This window comes from Mixophyes fleayi, chromosome 1 (assembly GCF_038048845.1).
Source record: "Mixophyes fleayi isolate aMixFle1 chromosome 1, aMixFle1.hap1, whole genome shotgun sequence".
NCBI lineage: Eukaryota > Metazoa > Chordata > Amphibia > Anura > Limnodynastidae > Mixophyes > Mixophyes fleayi.
In genome coordinates this window covers 325,887,392-325,905,091 of record NC_134402.1, presented here as the reverse complement: position 1 = coordinate 325,905,091, position 17,700 = coordinate 325,887,392, and positions in this window count along the sequence as shown.

The window sequence follows — 17,700 nt, the reverse complement described above, 5'->3', positions numbered from 1 at the left end:
CTAAGTGGTCCTTTCCTCACTTTGGATTAATTCTACAGTGATGAAATTTTAATCTGGGTGCTGTGATCTGTTCCAATAAACTGTAAGGAGTTACTGTGGTAAACATATATCATAGCTATATAGAGCCAAATGGAGGTATAGTTGGGAAGTGTTTCCCTCTCTTTACTTTGCTTACATGCTGCACTTATCAGTTATTGTACTCAAATCATTCAGTTCTTTTTCTATCTATTGCATTCAGTACTATTATGACTACCATACCAATGTAACCTGTCTTTTCCTTGTATTTGCTGTGCCTTAATCCTAATGACAGACTTGACTGTTGCTAAAAGAATTTATATTGGTGCAAAAGTTGCAGATGACCTTTTGCTGTATATCACAAGTCCAAAACAAGCCCTGACCCACATGCTGTACCTAATTTCCATGTATACATAAGTGTCTTGCTTTGAAATTATTGTAATCTAGACATATCCTTGGTCCACTACTTGAACCCTACACATAGACTTATATTTCACAGATTGCAATTTGTTAAGGTTTACCATGTTCCCTATAGATCAGTGGAAGACCCATTTACTACCACTCTTTAACTCTTCTAGCTATTGGGCCTGATTCATTAAAAAAAGTTAAGTAAAAAAAAATCAGTAAGTAGTCTCCTGGACAAAACCATGTTACAATGCAAGGGGTGCAAATTAGTTTTCTATTTTGCACTTAAGTTAAATACTGTCAGTTTTTTCTGTAGCACACAAATACTTGATAGCTTATTTGTACACTGAAATTTAAAGCTGATATTTGTGTGCTACATGAAAAAACAGACAGTATTTAACTGATGTGCAAAACAGAATACTAATTTGCACCCCTTGCATTGTAACATGGTTTTGTCCAGGAGACTACCTACTCAATTGTTTTACTTAACTTTCTTTAATGAATCAGACCCATTGTCTCTTAAATCCTGGTAAGAAGTTAGCAAGCCATTGTAGTCTCTGACTGTGAGTATTGGACAATTGTTTATGCATTTGGATTCAGCACTAACTTTACTGGCCTCCGAATGTGCTTTTCCACAGAAAACCTTTAATCAGAATTATTATGTGGGAGTTTACGTAGTTGACTACAAATGGCCCAACACATCAGGATTAATTTGTTAGTAAATGAGCACTGATAATGTGAAGTGGTTGGTTCTATAATATGATCTTCTGAACATAGAGTTTAAAATGGATCATTGGGCCGACTTATCCCATCAGTTCTACCCTCTAGGATTGATGGGAAGGGACAGGTAAAAACCCATGAGGAGCAGCTATCTTCCTTTTCTCTCTGGACCAGAGAAGTGTAAGGATAGTAGGAGAGCTGGTACTGCAGTGCTACAAGCCTAGTCATCACAATCAATATCAATCCAGCAAAGTGGCTGCTGATAATGGTCATCAGCTCCTCAGTGTCCCAGCAACTTGGGACTCTCCCCCTGAGCCTGGCTGGTCTTCAAGAGGAAAGTGTATCCAAAAGGCATCCATGAGATTTGCAGTATCTCAAGTTGCCCCTTATTTCAGGTAGAACCCTGCCAGCAGCCTTATTCCGTGCTTCTGTGTTCATGCACAGGAGAGATGCCACTGCACCACCCCCTATGCTTGCTCCAATGCCAGGCTCAGAAGAGTGAACAACACCCACCAAACTGCCTGCAACAGAAAAAAATATTTTACCGGCACAGGTGGCCTGGTGGGACACCCCATTAATCATGGCATCCTCTTTCGCACCTACCATGTTCCACTGTCCCTGCCTGCCAAGTAACATTCAACTGTGTTATGAACTATGACTAAGTGTAGTTGTGTATTCCTGTCTTGTTATATCTTTGATTCATCAACTATAATCCCATTCCTAGCTAAGACTTCAATAAATACCTCTAGGTACCCTTTGCTTGACACCACAAACATGCCCAAGATCCTCCCCATCCACCTTTACCTTTAAGATTCTGGCCAATCCATCCAAGACATGATTCATATTTATATGGAACAAAACATTAGTTAACCCAAGTACTTTACAGCAGATCTATTTCATTCAAAAGTAGGAATTAGGTCTTAAAAGTCACCTCACTCCTGTTTGCCTACATAAAATTTAGTCCTGACCTTTCACCTATGTGCTGGAGTTGTGGAGCTAAAGCAGATCTCATTCATATCTTTTTCCCCTTACCCAATCCTCTCTGGCCAGCAGCCTTTAAACTTTACTAAAATAATTTCCAAGTATTCTCAGACCCAAACAGTGTTGGACTGGGGCATGAAGGGCCCACCGGGGGACTGCAACGCTAGGGGCCCACCAGAGGTGGTGTGGCCAGCCATCAAAGAGACGAGACCAGACACTAGAGGGGGGGTGGTCAGCCCACAAAGGAAAGCTAGCACCATAGTGTAGTATATAAAAAATGTAGTGTGTATAGAAAGAATACACAATCTTGACCTGCCCCTCGGGATTGTCCCACTAGGCTCAGAACATTTGACAGACTGTCCTACCTGTTCTTGTCACTTTCACCACCTGTGGATGCTAGTTTCTTTAGTTGCGGATTGTCTGGATTCTGGAATGTTGGGGGCCCTATTTTGAAAAAAAAAATGGGTACATTTAGAAAATTCCAACCAGCCTTGGCGTTAAATCAATAGGATCTACAATTAATACTTAGTCCTTCCTCCAGCCCCAACATTAAAGTATTAGTATTCCCATTTAATAAATAAACCAATTTCCCTCCCTCCAGACAGCCCCAGCAATAAATTAATAGCATTTACGTATAATAAATATACCTATTTCCCGCAACCGTCACTGCCATTAAATAATTCATATTCACATTTAATAAATAGACCTCATGCTCCTCAAACTCAGCCCTGCATTCAATTAATAGCGCCTAAACCACTCCATCTTAAATTAATAGTCCCCAATATAAAATTAAAATTAAATTGCCCCATGCCCCACCATCACCCCACAAACAAAATAGCACCCAATAGTTAGCAACCACCTACCACCCACACATTACATTGCCACAAGCATGCTGTGCCATCACATATATTACTGTGCCCCTTCATCACCATGCTGTGCCTCCTTATGATCACACTGCGCCAGTGAGGAACAAATAGGGATGTGCACCGGCGACTTTTGAGGTCTCGTGTTTTGTGTTTTGGATCCGGATTTTCGTTATTTTTGAGGTTCGGATTTGTCTCGCAAAACACTTGACGAAAGGTCTCGGTTCGGATTTAAGGTTTTGGATTCGGATTTTTTTGCAAAAAAACATAAAAAGTTTAAAAATCAAGTTTTTGGGCTTATTTTCACTCCTAGGCTATTATTAACCTCAATAACATTCAATAACAAGCATTTCCACTAATTTACAGTGTATTCTGAACACCTCACAATATAGTTATTAGTCCAAAACGTTGCAACAAGGTATCTTTCTGGACTGCGTAGAGGAGTGGGTCACCACAATATATATTAAAAATGCTGAACTTTTATGAATCGCACCAATAAATGTACCTGGACTGCGTAGAGGAGTGGGTCACCACAATATATATTAAAAACCCTGAACTTTTATGAATCGCACCAATAAATGTACCTGGACTGCGTAGAGGAGTGGGTCACCACAATATCTTAAAAACCCTGAACTTTTATGAATCGCACCAATAAATGTACCTGGACTGCCTAGAGGAGTGGGTCACCACAATATATATTAAAAACCCTGAACTTTTATGATTCGCACCAATAATTGTACCTGGACTGCGTAGAGGAGTGGGTCACCACAATATATATTAAAAACCCTGAACTTTTATGAATCGCACCAATAAATGTACCTGGACTGCGTAGAGGAGTGGGTCACCACAATATCTTAAAAACCCTGAACTTTTATGAATCGCACCAATAAATGTACCTGGACTGCGTAGAGGAGTGGGTCACCACAATATATATTAAAAACCCTGAACTTTTATGATTCGCACCAATAAATGTACCTGGACTGCGTAGAGGAGTGGGTCACCACAATATCTTAAAAACCCAGAACTTTTATGAATCGCACCAATAAATGTACCTGGACTGCGTAGAGGAGTGGGTCACCACAATATATATTAAAAACCCTGAACTTTTATGATTCGCACCAATAAATGTACCTGGACTGCGTAGAGGAGTGGGTCACCACAATATCTTAAAAACCCAGAACTTTTATGAATCGCACCAATAAATGTACCTGGACTGCGTAGAGGAGTGGGTCACCACAATATATATTAAAAACCCTGAACTTTTATGAATCGCACCAATAAATGTACCTGGACTGCGTAGAGGAGTGGGTCACCACAATATATTAAAAACCCTGAACTTTTATGAATCGCACCAATAAATGTACCTGGACTGCGTAGAGGAGTGGGTCACCACAATATCTTAAAAACCCTGAACTTTTATGAATCGCACCAATAAATGTACCTGGACTGCGTAGAGGAGTGGGTCACCACAATATATATTAAAAACCCTGAACTTTTATGATTCGCACCAATAAATGTACCTGGACTGCGTAGAGGAGTGGGTCACCACAATATCTTAAAAACCCAGAACTTTTATGAATCGCACCAATAAATGTACCTGGACTGCGTAGAGGAGTGGGTCACCGCAATATATATTAAAAACCCTGAACTTTTATGAATCGCACCAATAAATGTACCTGGACTGCGTAGAGGAGTGGGTCACCACAATATATTAAAAACCCTGAACTTTTATGAATCGCACCAATAAATGTACCTGGACTGCGTAGAGGAGTGGGTCACCACAATATCTTAAAAACCCTGAACTTTTATGAATCGCACCAATAAATGTTCCTGGACTGCGTAGAGGAGTGGGCACTGGGCACCACAATAAAATATATAAAAAACCTTCAACAGGTCTGCATTACACTACACATACGGCTGCTCCTCCATCCTCTCCATCATATACATGTTGGAGTTTTAGCGTGTGACAACCTCTTGTTTTTGATAATGTCAGTGCATTTTGAATATTTTTCAATTTGCCCCACACCACTGAATGTACTTTATCTATGATACGCATCTATCTATCTTGACTGCGTAGTGTGGTGGCCCCGGTACACAATTTGGTACCGAGGCCACAATATAATTAAAAAACCCTCCACGTGTCAGAATTCCACCAAACAAGTATCTGGACTGCATAGTGGGGTGGCCCCGGTACCCAATTTGATACCGGGGCCACAATACCTCCTCCAAACATGGTACAGACAATTCGTCATTGAGATCCCAGACAGACAGGGTCGAAGTGTTATTGTTTGACTTTGTAAACCCAAAAAACTGTCCCTGTTGCACATAGTCGTGCAATGAAGACTGACTTTTTCATTTAAAGGCACGATCTTTCAAGTGTAGTGTTTGTAAGTCTAAGTCATATTATACTTTTGGTAAAATTGGTTTATTTTGTTCCTCTTTATGGTAATTAGTAATAGAATTAAAGTATGAAATAGAATTAAAGTATGAAATAGAATTAAAGTATTAAATAGAATTAAAGTATGAAATAGAATTAAAGTATGAAATAGAGTAGTATATAGAGTTGTAGTGTGGTATAGATAGAGTGGTCCACACAATATAATAATAATAAAACCCTCAACTGGTCTGAATTCCACCAAACAAGTATCTGGACTGCGTAGTGTGGTGGCCCCGGTACACAATTTGGTACCGAGGCCACAATATAATTAAAAAATTGGGCATCAACTGTCACCGTTGTTTAATATCTGATACACCTAAATATGGACTGCACAGTGGAGTGGCCCCGGTAGTAAATTTGGTGCCGGGGCCACAATACCTCCTCCAACTTCCAAGTGTAGTGTTTATAAAGACAGACAGCGTCGAAGTGTTATTAGTTGACTTTCTTAACCCTAAAATTGTCCCTGTTGCAAATATTCGTGCAATGGACAGTTACTTTTTTATTGAAAGACTCAAGCTTTCAAGTGTAGTGTTTATAAAATATAAACAACAATACAGTAGTTTTAGAGCACGTCAATACCTCTTGTTTTAAATTATGACACGGCATTTTACTTTTGGTTTAATTTCTTGTATTTTTTTAAATTTGGTTTTACTTTTTGAACATGGCAAACGACTGTTGATTGGTCATATAATGCAAAAAAAAAAGGTCCAAGATGGAATTGTCCTTGGGCCCTCACACCCACCCTTATGTTGTTGAAATAGGACATGCACACTTTAACAAACCAATCATTTCAGCGACAGGGCCTACCAAACAACTTTGGCTGAAATGATTGGTTTGTTTGGGCCCCCACACCAAAAAAGCTATTCATCTCTCCCTGTACAGACTAAACAGGCTCTACTGAGGCAAGATGTCGTCCTCATCCTCAACCTCTGATTCCTCTCCCCCTACAGTGTGTACTTCCTCCTCATCACACATTATCAATTCGTCCCCGCTGGACTCCACAACCACAGGTCCCTCTGTACTGTCTGGAGGGCAGTGCTGTACTTCATTGAGGAATTGATTATTCATTTTTATAAACATCATTTTTTCAACGTTCTGAGGAAGCAACCTCCTTCGCCGCTCACTGACCAGGTTCCCCGCTGCACTAAAAACTCTTTCCGAGTACACACTGGAGGGGGGACAACTCAGGTAAAATAGAGCCAGTTTGTACAGGGGCTTCCAAACTGCCTTTTTTTCCTGCCAGTAACAATATGGACTGTCTGACATGTCTACTTGGATGGTGTCAGCAAAGTAATCATCCACAATTTTTTCTATTGTGACAGCATCCAATGCAGCGACAGTAGACATGTCTGCAATGGTTGGCAGGTCCTTCAGTCCGGACCAGATGTTATCAGCATCCCCGCCAGCGCCTCTTTTGGGAAAACTGAGCTTTTTCCTCGCAGCCATAGATGTGGAAGAAAATGAGGGTGGAGCTGTTGGCATGTCACGGTCCTCTTCAGAGGACAATCTCCTGACCAGCAGGTCTTTGCACCGCTGTAGACTTGTGTCCGCCGGAAACAGAGACACAACATACGCTTTAAACCGAGGATCGAGCACGGTGGCCAGAATGTATTCCTCTGACTTTAAAAGAGTGACCACCCTCGGATCCTGGCAAAGCGTACGAAGGGCTACATCCACAAGAGCTACATGCTTGGTGTAATCGCAATGGCTTACCAGCTCCTCCCTCACTTTCTCCAGCTGCTTCTGCAACAGCCTGATCAGGAAAATGACCTGACTCAAGCTGGCAGTGTCGGAACTGACTTCTCGTGTGGCAAGTTCAAATGGCTGCAGAACCTTGCACAACACGGAAATCAGTCTCCACTGCGCTTGACTGAGGCGCATCCCCACTCCTTTGCCTATGTCGTAGGTGGCTGTGTAGGCCTGAATGGCCTTTTGCTGCTCCTCCATCCTCTGCAGCATATAGAGGGTGGAGTTCCAGCGCGTCACAACCTCTTGTTTGAGGTGATGGCAGGGCAGGTTCATGCTTTTTTGATGTGCCTCTAGTCTGCGGTAGGCACTGGCTGAATGCCGAAAGTGTCCAGCAATTTTGCGCGCCACCGCAAGCATCTCCTGCACACCCCTGTCACTCTTGAGGTAATGCTGCACCACCAAATTAATGGTGTGGGCAAAACATGGGACGTGCTGGAAATTGCCCATATTTAATGCCCGCACAATGTTACTGGCATTGTCTGACACCACAAATCCCCATGAGAGTCTAAGTGGGGTAAGCCACTGGGAGATAATTTCCCTCATTTTCTCTAATATGTTGTCAGCATTGTGCCTCTTATTAAAGCCTGTAATGCACAATGTTGCCTGCCTTTGCACGAGCCGCCATTTTGTAGTTGCTGCTACTGATGCAGCTGTTGCTGTTGCTGCGGAAGGGGATGCATCTACCCAGTGGGCTGTCACAGTCATATAGTCCTTCGTTTGCCCAGAACCACTTGTCCACATGTCCGTGGTTAAGTGGACAGTGGGTACAACCGCATTTTTTAGAGCACTGAGGACACTTGATCGTACTTCTCTGTACATTTTTGGTATCGCCTGCCTAGTGAAGTGGAATCTCGACGGGATTTGGTACCGGGGACACAATACCTCCATCAACCCTCTAAATCCCACTCCACTGATGGCGGACACCGGGCGCACGTCTAACACCAACATTGCAGTTACAGCCGCAGTTATACGCTTTGCAATAGGGTGACTACTATCGTATTTTGTGGTCATGGCAAACGACTGTTGGACGGTCAATTGTTTTGTGAAAGACTTAGCGGTCTTACGACTTCCCCTCTGGGAAGATGACCGACTAACAGCAGCAACAGCAGCAGTGGCAGTAGTAGGCGTACCGCTGCAGGATTCCTCGGATGAATCCCGTATTGAGGAGGACTCAGTCTGGCTGCTGACTTGGGCTGCAGGACTGAATCTGATGGAGATTGTGGAGGAAGTTGACGAGGAGGGTGTTGCTGGTGTGTATCCAACTGGACCACGGGATTTAGGTGTCCCTGTACCGATGAGGGTCCTAGCCCCAGTTCCTGAACTAACCACTGAACTATGAAGGTTATTCAGGTGACGTATAAGGGAGGATGTTCCTAGGTGGGCAAGATCCTTACCCCTGCTTATTTGAGCTTTACATAAGCTACATATGGCCATACATTGGTTGTCTGGATTTGGATAAAAATAACTCCAGACCGAAGAGGTGCATTTTTTGGTCTTCTGACCAGGCATGACGATGGGCTTTTTCATCCCATGGACATCAGCTGTTTCCCCCCCTGGTGCCTCATTTACAATAACCACATCACCATCCTCATCATCAAGTTCCTCCACAGCGCCAGCTACATCATCAATAGGCTCCTCCCGAGCCACCTCTTCCCGTACAGTGATGGGAAGGTCAGGCTTGACAACCACCAACACCCTTGGACTCGTCTTGAGGATTTGTGATAATTTCTCTTTAGAAGGCAGAGTTGTTTGCTGTTTTGTTGCTGACAGCATAACTCTCTTCAATTTTTTGTAGGGGGGGGGAGGAGGAGGAGGGCTAAGATCCGTGGGTGAAGCTGAACCACTAGTCATGAACACGGGCCAGGGCCTAAGCCGTTCCTTGCCACTCCGTGTCGTAAATGGCATATTGGCAACTTTACGTTTCTCCTCAGATGATTTTAAGTTTCTCTTTTTGCTACTTTTTCTTAACTTGGGCTTTTTGGATTTTACATGCCCGGTACTACGAGATTGGGCATCGGGCTTGGAAGACGACGTTAATGCCATTTCATCGTCTATGTCATGACTAGTGGCAGCAGCTTCAGCATTAGGAGGAAGTGGGTCTTGATCTTTCCCTACTTTATCCTCCAAATTTTTGGTCTCCATTATATGTAGCACAAGATACTGCAGAATGTGTGAACTTGGTAATATTGCAGTACCAATGGACTTATACTGCTGTATTGGTTTTGCAAATTTGGTTATAATAATTATTATATATTTTTTTTTTTTTAAATTTTTTATTTTTTTTTACTTTTTTTTTATTTTTTAAAAACTTGGGAATAATGGGGAAATAACTATGCCCTTAGAAGCACAGAGCACAGGACACAGCACCACTGGACTGAACAGGACACGGCACAGGACCCAGCAGCACTACGGAACTCAGCAGGACAGAGCACAGGACACAGCACCACTGGACTGATACTGCAGAATGTGTGAACTTTGTAATATTGCAGTACCAATGGACTTATACTGCTGGATTGGTTTTGCAAATTTGGTTATAATTATATATTTATTTTTTTTAATTTTTAATTGTAATTTTTTTTTTACTTTTTTTTAAATTTTTTAAAAACTTGGGAATAATGGGGAAATAACTATGCCCTTAGAAGCACAGAGCACAGGACACAGCACCACTGGACTGAACAGGACACGGCACAGGACCCAGCAGCACCACTGACCTCAGAAGGACAGAGCACAGCACACAGCACCACTGGACTGATACTGCAGAATGTGTAAACTTTGTAATATTGCAGTACCACTGGACTTTTACTGCTGAATGTGTGAACTTGGTAATATTGCAGTACCAATGGGCTTATACTGCAGGATTGGTTGTGCAAATTTTGTGGTAATTAAAAAAAATTAAATTAGTTTTTGGTATTTTTTTAAATAACTTTTTTTTAATTTTTTAAACACAGGGGAATATTGGGGAAATAACTATGCCCTTAGAAGCACAGAGCACAGGACACAGCACCACTGGACTGAACAGGACACAGCACTGGACCCAGCAGCACCACTGACCTCAGAAGGACAGAGCACAGCACACAGCACCACTGGACTGATACTGCAGAGCACAGCACAGCACAGCACAGCACAGCACAGAACTAAACAGCACAGCACAGAACTAAACAGCCCAGCACGAGATCTACCAGGACAGAGGACCACCTAACACACCCTCCCTCTACCCTGATCAATGCCCGAGTGAAGATGGCGGCGACTAGCGGGGAATTTATAGGATCCGAGTATCGCGAGATCCGACAACGGGATTATGAGTCAGAGCCTCAGTTTCAGATTTGAATTTGGCGCCAATACCCGGATCTGTCTCGGATCCGACTCGGATCGGCAATGTTCGGGTGGGCTCGGATTTCAGATATCCGAGCCCGCTCATCTCTAGGAACAAATGTTCCACTTTTATATATAAATGCCCAGCATGTAACTTTGTTTGCTGGCTCTTTTGAGTATCACTGTTTTTTTTCAAAATCATCATCCATAGAACATAGAATGTTTATGGACCAGTGCCATTATATACATAAATTCAATATAGTATTGTGAGTGCTCAGGCTAGGCATTGTGATGCCACAAAAGAATGCAAATAGGAAACTGTTTGAAAACGTGATGATAATTTAAAAGTCTTTGGATTCAGTCTCTACAAACAAAAAATGAGGTATTACAAAGCAGATACATTTCTGTAGTTACTCATATGGCTGAACAACTTCAGATCATTGTTCTCAGTGATTATACCATTGGTGGACAGTGACATCAGTCCATTGCCGACAGCTGCCAAGTGATACTGAACCTCTTGCCGTTTGTTAGTTGTAGTTGTCTTTGTACGTATTCCAACTAGAGGATTAAATGTTTTCACTAGATGACAGGAAAAAAATACAACTGGAAAAGATTATTTAAGCTTTAAAATAAAAAGGACCCAGTTTAAACCAGTGCTAAACTTAGGCAGGCAAATATAAAATAGTTTAACATTACAATTAGTAATATTATTAGTCACAAATACTGTAAATTGTGAGGATGTTGGCAAATCAGTATTACATATATACACAATATATCCTGCATATATGACAGATAATGATACAATGAAAAGGCAGTATAAATAGCAGCGCATTAACAAAGCAGAGGAGTTAGACTTGTCAATACTAGTCCCCATCAGGGGCTGCTACACGGATGACTGTGCACTGTGATTTTTTTGTGTGTCGTAAACTGATGCAGAGGCAAATTACTTCAAATTCATATGTATGGGAGTCACATTTTGTTTTTTTAAATCTGTTTATTTTCGTCAACAAGGAAGATGACAATGTGATAGAGAAAATGGTAACATATATCCAGTACAGTGACTGATTCACGTACCATGAGTTATCACATATAACATTAGAACAAATGCAATACTGAGAGTACCAGAGCGGCCTAGATGGACCACTAATAAAGAGCATGTGCTCCTGGTTGTTATCTGCGGCTAAGTCGTGAGTCCCAGTAGAGATCCCAAGGTCGGGATTTTGGGGGGTTCCATCTAGTTGGATTTTCCTGTTTTGCGGGGAAGAGGGAGCTGGGTGGTGGGAATCGGGGGAGGAGACAGATATGAGAGGGGGGAGGGGGATGGGAGCAAAGTTCCAGGAAACAGGAAGAAGAGGGAAGCATGAAAACTAGAAGTGAAGAAGCATCCAGTGAATTGCATGACTGCCGCCCCAGATCAGAGAAGAGGAGCCAAAGACCATTCATCCCCATAGAGCCATCAACCGGGCAGGAAAGTAGAATGAAAGAAAAGTACTCAGGAGTCATGTGTGTGGAGAGCAGCTCATTGGGTGCCAGGTAGCGAGGATTGGTGAAAAGGGTACTAAGGGTCCCATACTTTGTGGAAATTAGAAACTTTGTCCAGAAGAAGGCTCATGATGTATTTCATTGATACTATGTACCATATCCATGAGACAACCGCCTGAATGCTCGGGGGACGCAAGGACTTCTAATCTGCGGCAATCTGTAAACGAGCACTGACACAAACATGCTTTACCAACTTGTCGTTGTGCTTAGTGAGTTTTTACCATGAAGCATAACATAACCAGTGGGTCAGGGGTAACTTCACTGTCCAGAATCTGAGTTACAAGAGCAGATAACTGAAGCCACAGATTTAATACATGTGGACATTGCCACCAAATATGGAAGAAAGACCCCACCTCCCCACAAGCTCTCCATCAGAGATCAGACGTGCCTGGATAAAGTCTGTGCAATCATGTGGGTACCATGTACCATCTGGTGTACAGCTTGTAAGCATTTTCCCTGATTGAGGTGTTTATAGATGTCTTGAAAATCCAAAGCCGGAGCCGGGACCAATCCTCCTGGTCCAGACTCTTGTGGATATCCAATTCCCATGCATCCTCAAACGACTCCAAGGCCTTGGTCTCTGAGGGAAGGGTGGAGTAGTAGATGAAGGAGACCAAACCTGGGAACTCCACTCTGTACATACATAGCGTTTTAAATGCTGTGGGTTTACATAGTTTGGACATTTTGCGTTGTGCCTGAATAAACTCTTTTATTTGTATTGTAGGAGAAGTGCAAAGTTGAAGGAAGGCCAGCTTTCTCACTCAGGTAAGAAAACGTGTGTGGAACGAAATCACCTGAAATGTTGGTAAACAAGGGGATACCCGCCCTTTGCTAGGGTGTGGCATATGAGGTGGAGTTTCCCCAAGAGTACTCTGGGTGGTGCCATAGTTGCATGAGAGGGGAGGGGAATGTAGTGAGTCTACTTCATATGTCGACTGTAAGCTGCAAGGTGGGGTGACAGTAGACCAAGGCTGGCCATTGGTTTGCGAGGGAGCCTGGGGAGATATTTCAGAGTATGAGCAGGTATCAGTGCGTTTACAGGTCCACTCATTGTTTGATTCCAGGAGCTGTCTGACAGAAAATAATATGATTAAATGCCTGGTAATAATGCTCAAACATCAGGAGTCAACAATCCCTAGACACCACAGATTTAGTGAGACAGGAACGTCTGATCCTTGGTTTCTTTCCCTGCCATATGAACCTACCACAGATCGTTTGTAGGGTAGTCAAGAAAGTCCCCGAGACCAAAATAGGAACATCTGGAATAGGTTTAAGACCCTGGGTAGGACGTTCATCTTAATCACACTGATCCTACCAAACCACGAGATTTAGTGAGAGTCCCATTTGAGGAGGTCTCGCTTAATTGAGTCTAGAAGGGGAGTATAGTTGGCTTGAAAGAGCTGGTTGTACTCTTTGGTAATGTAGACTATCAGATAATGCATAAACTTGGATTCAAGTGTGGCACCAACAGGACACGGTGGCTAAGTGGTTAGCACATCTGCCTCACAGCACTGGGGTCATGAGTTCAATTCCCGACCATGGCCTTATCTGTGTGAAGTTTGTACGTTCTCCCCGTGTTTGCGTGGGTTTCTTCCGGGTGCTCCGGTTTCCTCCCACACTCCAAAAATATACTGGTAGGTTAATTGGCTGCCAACAAATTGACCCTAGTCTGTGTCTGTGTGTGTGTATGTTAGGGAATTTAGACTGTAAGCCCCAATGGGGTAGGGACTGATGTGAGTTCTCTGTACAGCGCTGCGGAATTAGTGGCACTATATAAATAAATGGTGATGATGATGACCAGGAACTTGGAGGTCTAACACTTCCGATTTTGAATTGTTCGTTTTGTAGTTCGAGACTGAACCATATTCCACCAGCTCTCTGAGCAATTTGGGGAGCGAAATCAGGGGATTAGAGAGTGTTAGCAGGACATTGTCCACAAACAGTGACAATTTTAAATGGCAAGGCCCTATTTGGATCCCAGAAATATCAGGTTTTTTTTCCAATTGCTGCAACCAGAGGTTTTATACAAAAGGCATACAATATGGGTGATAAAGGAAAGCCCTGTTGCGTCCTGTTGCTCAGAGTGAAGGTGGAAGAAAGCATCTAATTGGTTAACACAATTGAAGAAGGGTGATAACACAATGCCTGAACAGCAGTGAAAAAAGCCCCCCCGAATTCCTAAATGTCTAATATTGCGGAGCATAAAGGACCATGAGAGTCTATTGAAAGCTTTCTCCACGTCCAATGCTAGAATAACGGACATGTCAACAACATTTGTTGACATGTGCGATAATGGCTATGGTCCGTCTCAAGTTGTCTAGGAATTGCCTGGTAGGGACAAAACCTACCTGAACGAGAAAGATTAAGGATGTCATATATGTGTTCAAGCAGGTGGCTAATACCTTGGTGAAAAGTTTATCATCTGTGTTGATGCAACAGGTGGGGTCCTTATTTGGTTTGGGGATAACCACAATAGTGGAACTAGTGGTCTCGTCATGAAACTTCTCACCCTGCATTATGTTGTTTTACACTTGTGCCAGCTGGTGTCAGGATTCCCAATATAAAGACCACTGAGAGAGCGTAAGTGGAACAAAGTGGGGTTTTATTTAACACGTTACACAGGTTTCAGGATGCAAAAAATGTTAAAGCGGTAAGTGCAAGTCAGTCGGGTATGGCAATAATAGCAAAGATAATTCAGTAAGCCACAGATGCAGAGAATGGACAATAATATAGTATAATATAGTTATAAGAGTCAGTGCTGAGAGGCCGGATCATAAGTCTGATTCTGAGGCTAGAAAAGCAGGTTTAATCACGGTAGTCAGGATACCAGGATATCTCAAGAGGCACGAGGCACCGGATGAGTCACCGATGTTAGGACTCAGGTTACCCAGGAGACAGGAGGCAAGGGATGAGTCAAGGATGTCAGGACTCAGGAGACACGAGACACCGAAGGAATCATGGGTGTCAGGATTCAGGTTGCTCAGGAGACACGAGGCACTGGAATCACAGGCAGAGAAAGTGTAGTGGTCTGCAGGGCGGAGTACTCGGGAGTCCAGGAGGGCAGCCAGTCAGGAGACTGGATCAGACACGAGGTGTAACAACTGCAGACACAGGACCCAGATAGCTGGATAGCTGCTACCGACTTTAGATACTGGATAGCTTGGTAAGCAATACACTGCAGTCACAGTGACATAGAAGAGTCAAACAAGCCAGGGATCAAATCCAGACGTTGCGAAGTCACAACAATGCCAAGTCAGGGGTCAGAGGAAGTGATGCCAAAACGAAGAGACAAGCACAGGTCAATACCTGGAGATCAATCATAACACACAGGAAAACCAGCATAGTTTATGCCAACAGATGAATTGGCAAGAACTGCTGAGGGAGGAAGTCTTTTATAGACCAAGGACAGGTGCTAAGCTTTCCAGAATAACAAGCTTAGCTCTAACAGGTAGCATAAGAATCCAAGTACTACAGTGGCCTCTTTGGTGGAACAGTGTTACTACAGGCTGGATACATATAATAGCAAAGTCCAACAAAGTTCTTGGCAAACAGGAGCTGTAGGAGGCAAGCAGCATTCTCAAGGAGGGGGGGAGGGGGGGCAGAGTGCGTAATGAACATTTATCCAGGTACTCATGTATTGCCTGGGCAACGGGAGCCAAGGTGGGTTGTGCCTTACGTAGGTTATATAGGGTCTTGTAGTAGGATCAGAATGTTTTGTTTATGACCCTGGGGTCATAGAACATAACTCCTGATTCGTCCCTAAGCGAGTGATAGCCTGCAAAGCCCGTTTTGCCCTGAATCCTTAAGCAAAATTGTGAGCTCACTGCCTTGGCAGAGAGGCGCCCCACACATGAATGGTCTCAGGATGCTTTACTGTTTGCACGACACAGGACTTATAGTAGCGCTCACCTTTCCTTCTCTGGACACACGGTTTTCCAGATGCCCCAAACAATCCGAAAGAAAAAAATCATCAGAGAAAATGACTTTACCCCAATCATCAGCAGTCCAATCCCTGTACCTTTTGCAGAATATCAGTCTGTCCCTGATGTTTTTCCTGGACAGAAGTGGCTTCTTTGCTGGCTTTCTTGACACCAGGTCATCTTTCAAAAGTCTTCACCTCACTGTGTGTGCAGATGCACTCACACCTGCCTGCTGCCATTCCTGAGCAAGCTGTGCACTGGTGGGAGTGGGCTCACTCTAAATTTTGCCCAAGAACACAGCCATGAATAAAGAATGGTACCAAAACATCCTCCAAGAGCAACTTCTCCCAACCATCCAAGAACAGGTTGGTGAAGAACAATGCCTTTTCCAGCATGATGGAGCACCTTACCATAAGGCAAAAGTGATAACTAAATGTCTCGGGGATCAAAACATCGAAATTTTGGGTCCATGGCCAAGAAACTCCCCAGACCTTAATCCCATTGAGAACTTGTGGTCAATCCTCAAGAGGCAGGGGGACAAACAAAAACCCACAAATTCTGACAAACTCCAAGCATTGATTAGGCAAGAATGGGGGGCCTTCAGTCAGTATGTGGCCCAGAAGTTGATAGACAGCATGTCAGGGTGAATTGCATTGGTCTTCAAAAAGAAGGGTCAATACTGCAAATATTGACTCTTTGCATAAACTTAATGTAATTGCCAATAAAAGCCTTTGACACTTATGAAATGCTTGTCATTTTACTTCAGTATACCATAGCAACATCTGACTAAAAGGTCTAAAAACACTGAAGCAGCAAACTTTGTGAAAACCAATATATGTGTCATTCTCAAAACTTTTGGCCATGACTGTACAGTACATATCATGCAGAACATATCATACTGGTCCAGGTCCTGTATGCAATACAACTTCCTGCTATCTGCCATTCACTGCACCCATCTATCCCAATTTAATCCACCTTAAATGCCACAGCAACACCGATCTTCCTCTCTCACTGCTCCACTTTGCTAATCCCTACACTGGCTCCTTGTGTTCTCCAGAATCACATTCAAATTACTCACCCTTACCTACAAAGCCCTCAACATCACTTCTTCATATATCTCAAATCTCATTTCAAAATACTCTCCCGCTCATCCTTTCAGATCTACCTCTGACCTGCACCTTATCTCATCTCTGGTAATCACCTTTCATTCCCGACTACAAAATTTTTCCTGTGCTGCTGCTACACACTCATGGAATTCCCTAACATGCACAAACAGACTTTCCCACAGCTGGTAAATCATTAGACACTCTCTCAAATCAATTCTTTTTATAAGAGCTTACCCTACTTGTAGTGAACAGGGAGCAATTAGTTATAAGGATTGCCAAAGTTAAATAATTAGATGAAGTTGTTTAAATTAATAAATATTGGTTGTTATAGTTTCCTGTGTGATTGCGATTAGTATACAACGGCGTACAAAGGTTACACTATTGCATAGGAAAACACAGTAAACACACTTACATTTGTAAATAGTTCACTTTTAATAAACTTTTCAACTTACATTATTTTATTATTAATATAAAAGGCTTAGAGATTTATTACACTATGGTAAACCAACATTAAAGATATTTATGGTTCAGGTCATAGGAAATGTATTGTGTTTGGACTTATACTAACCCACAATTCACCAGCAGGAATCCGGTATCATCAGATAAGCGATCGCATATTGCGATTGTTAGTTATGATTAGTATGAGCTTC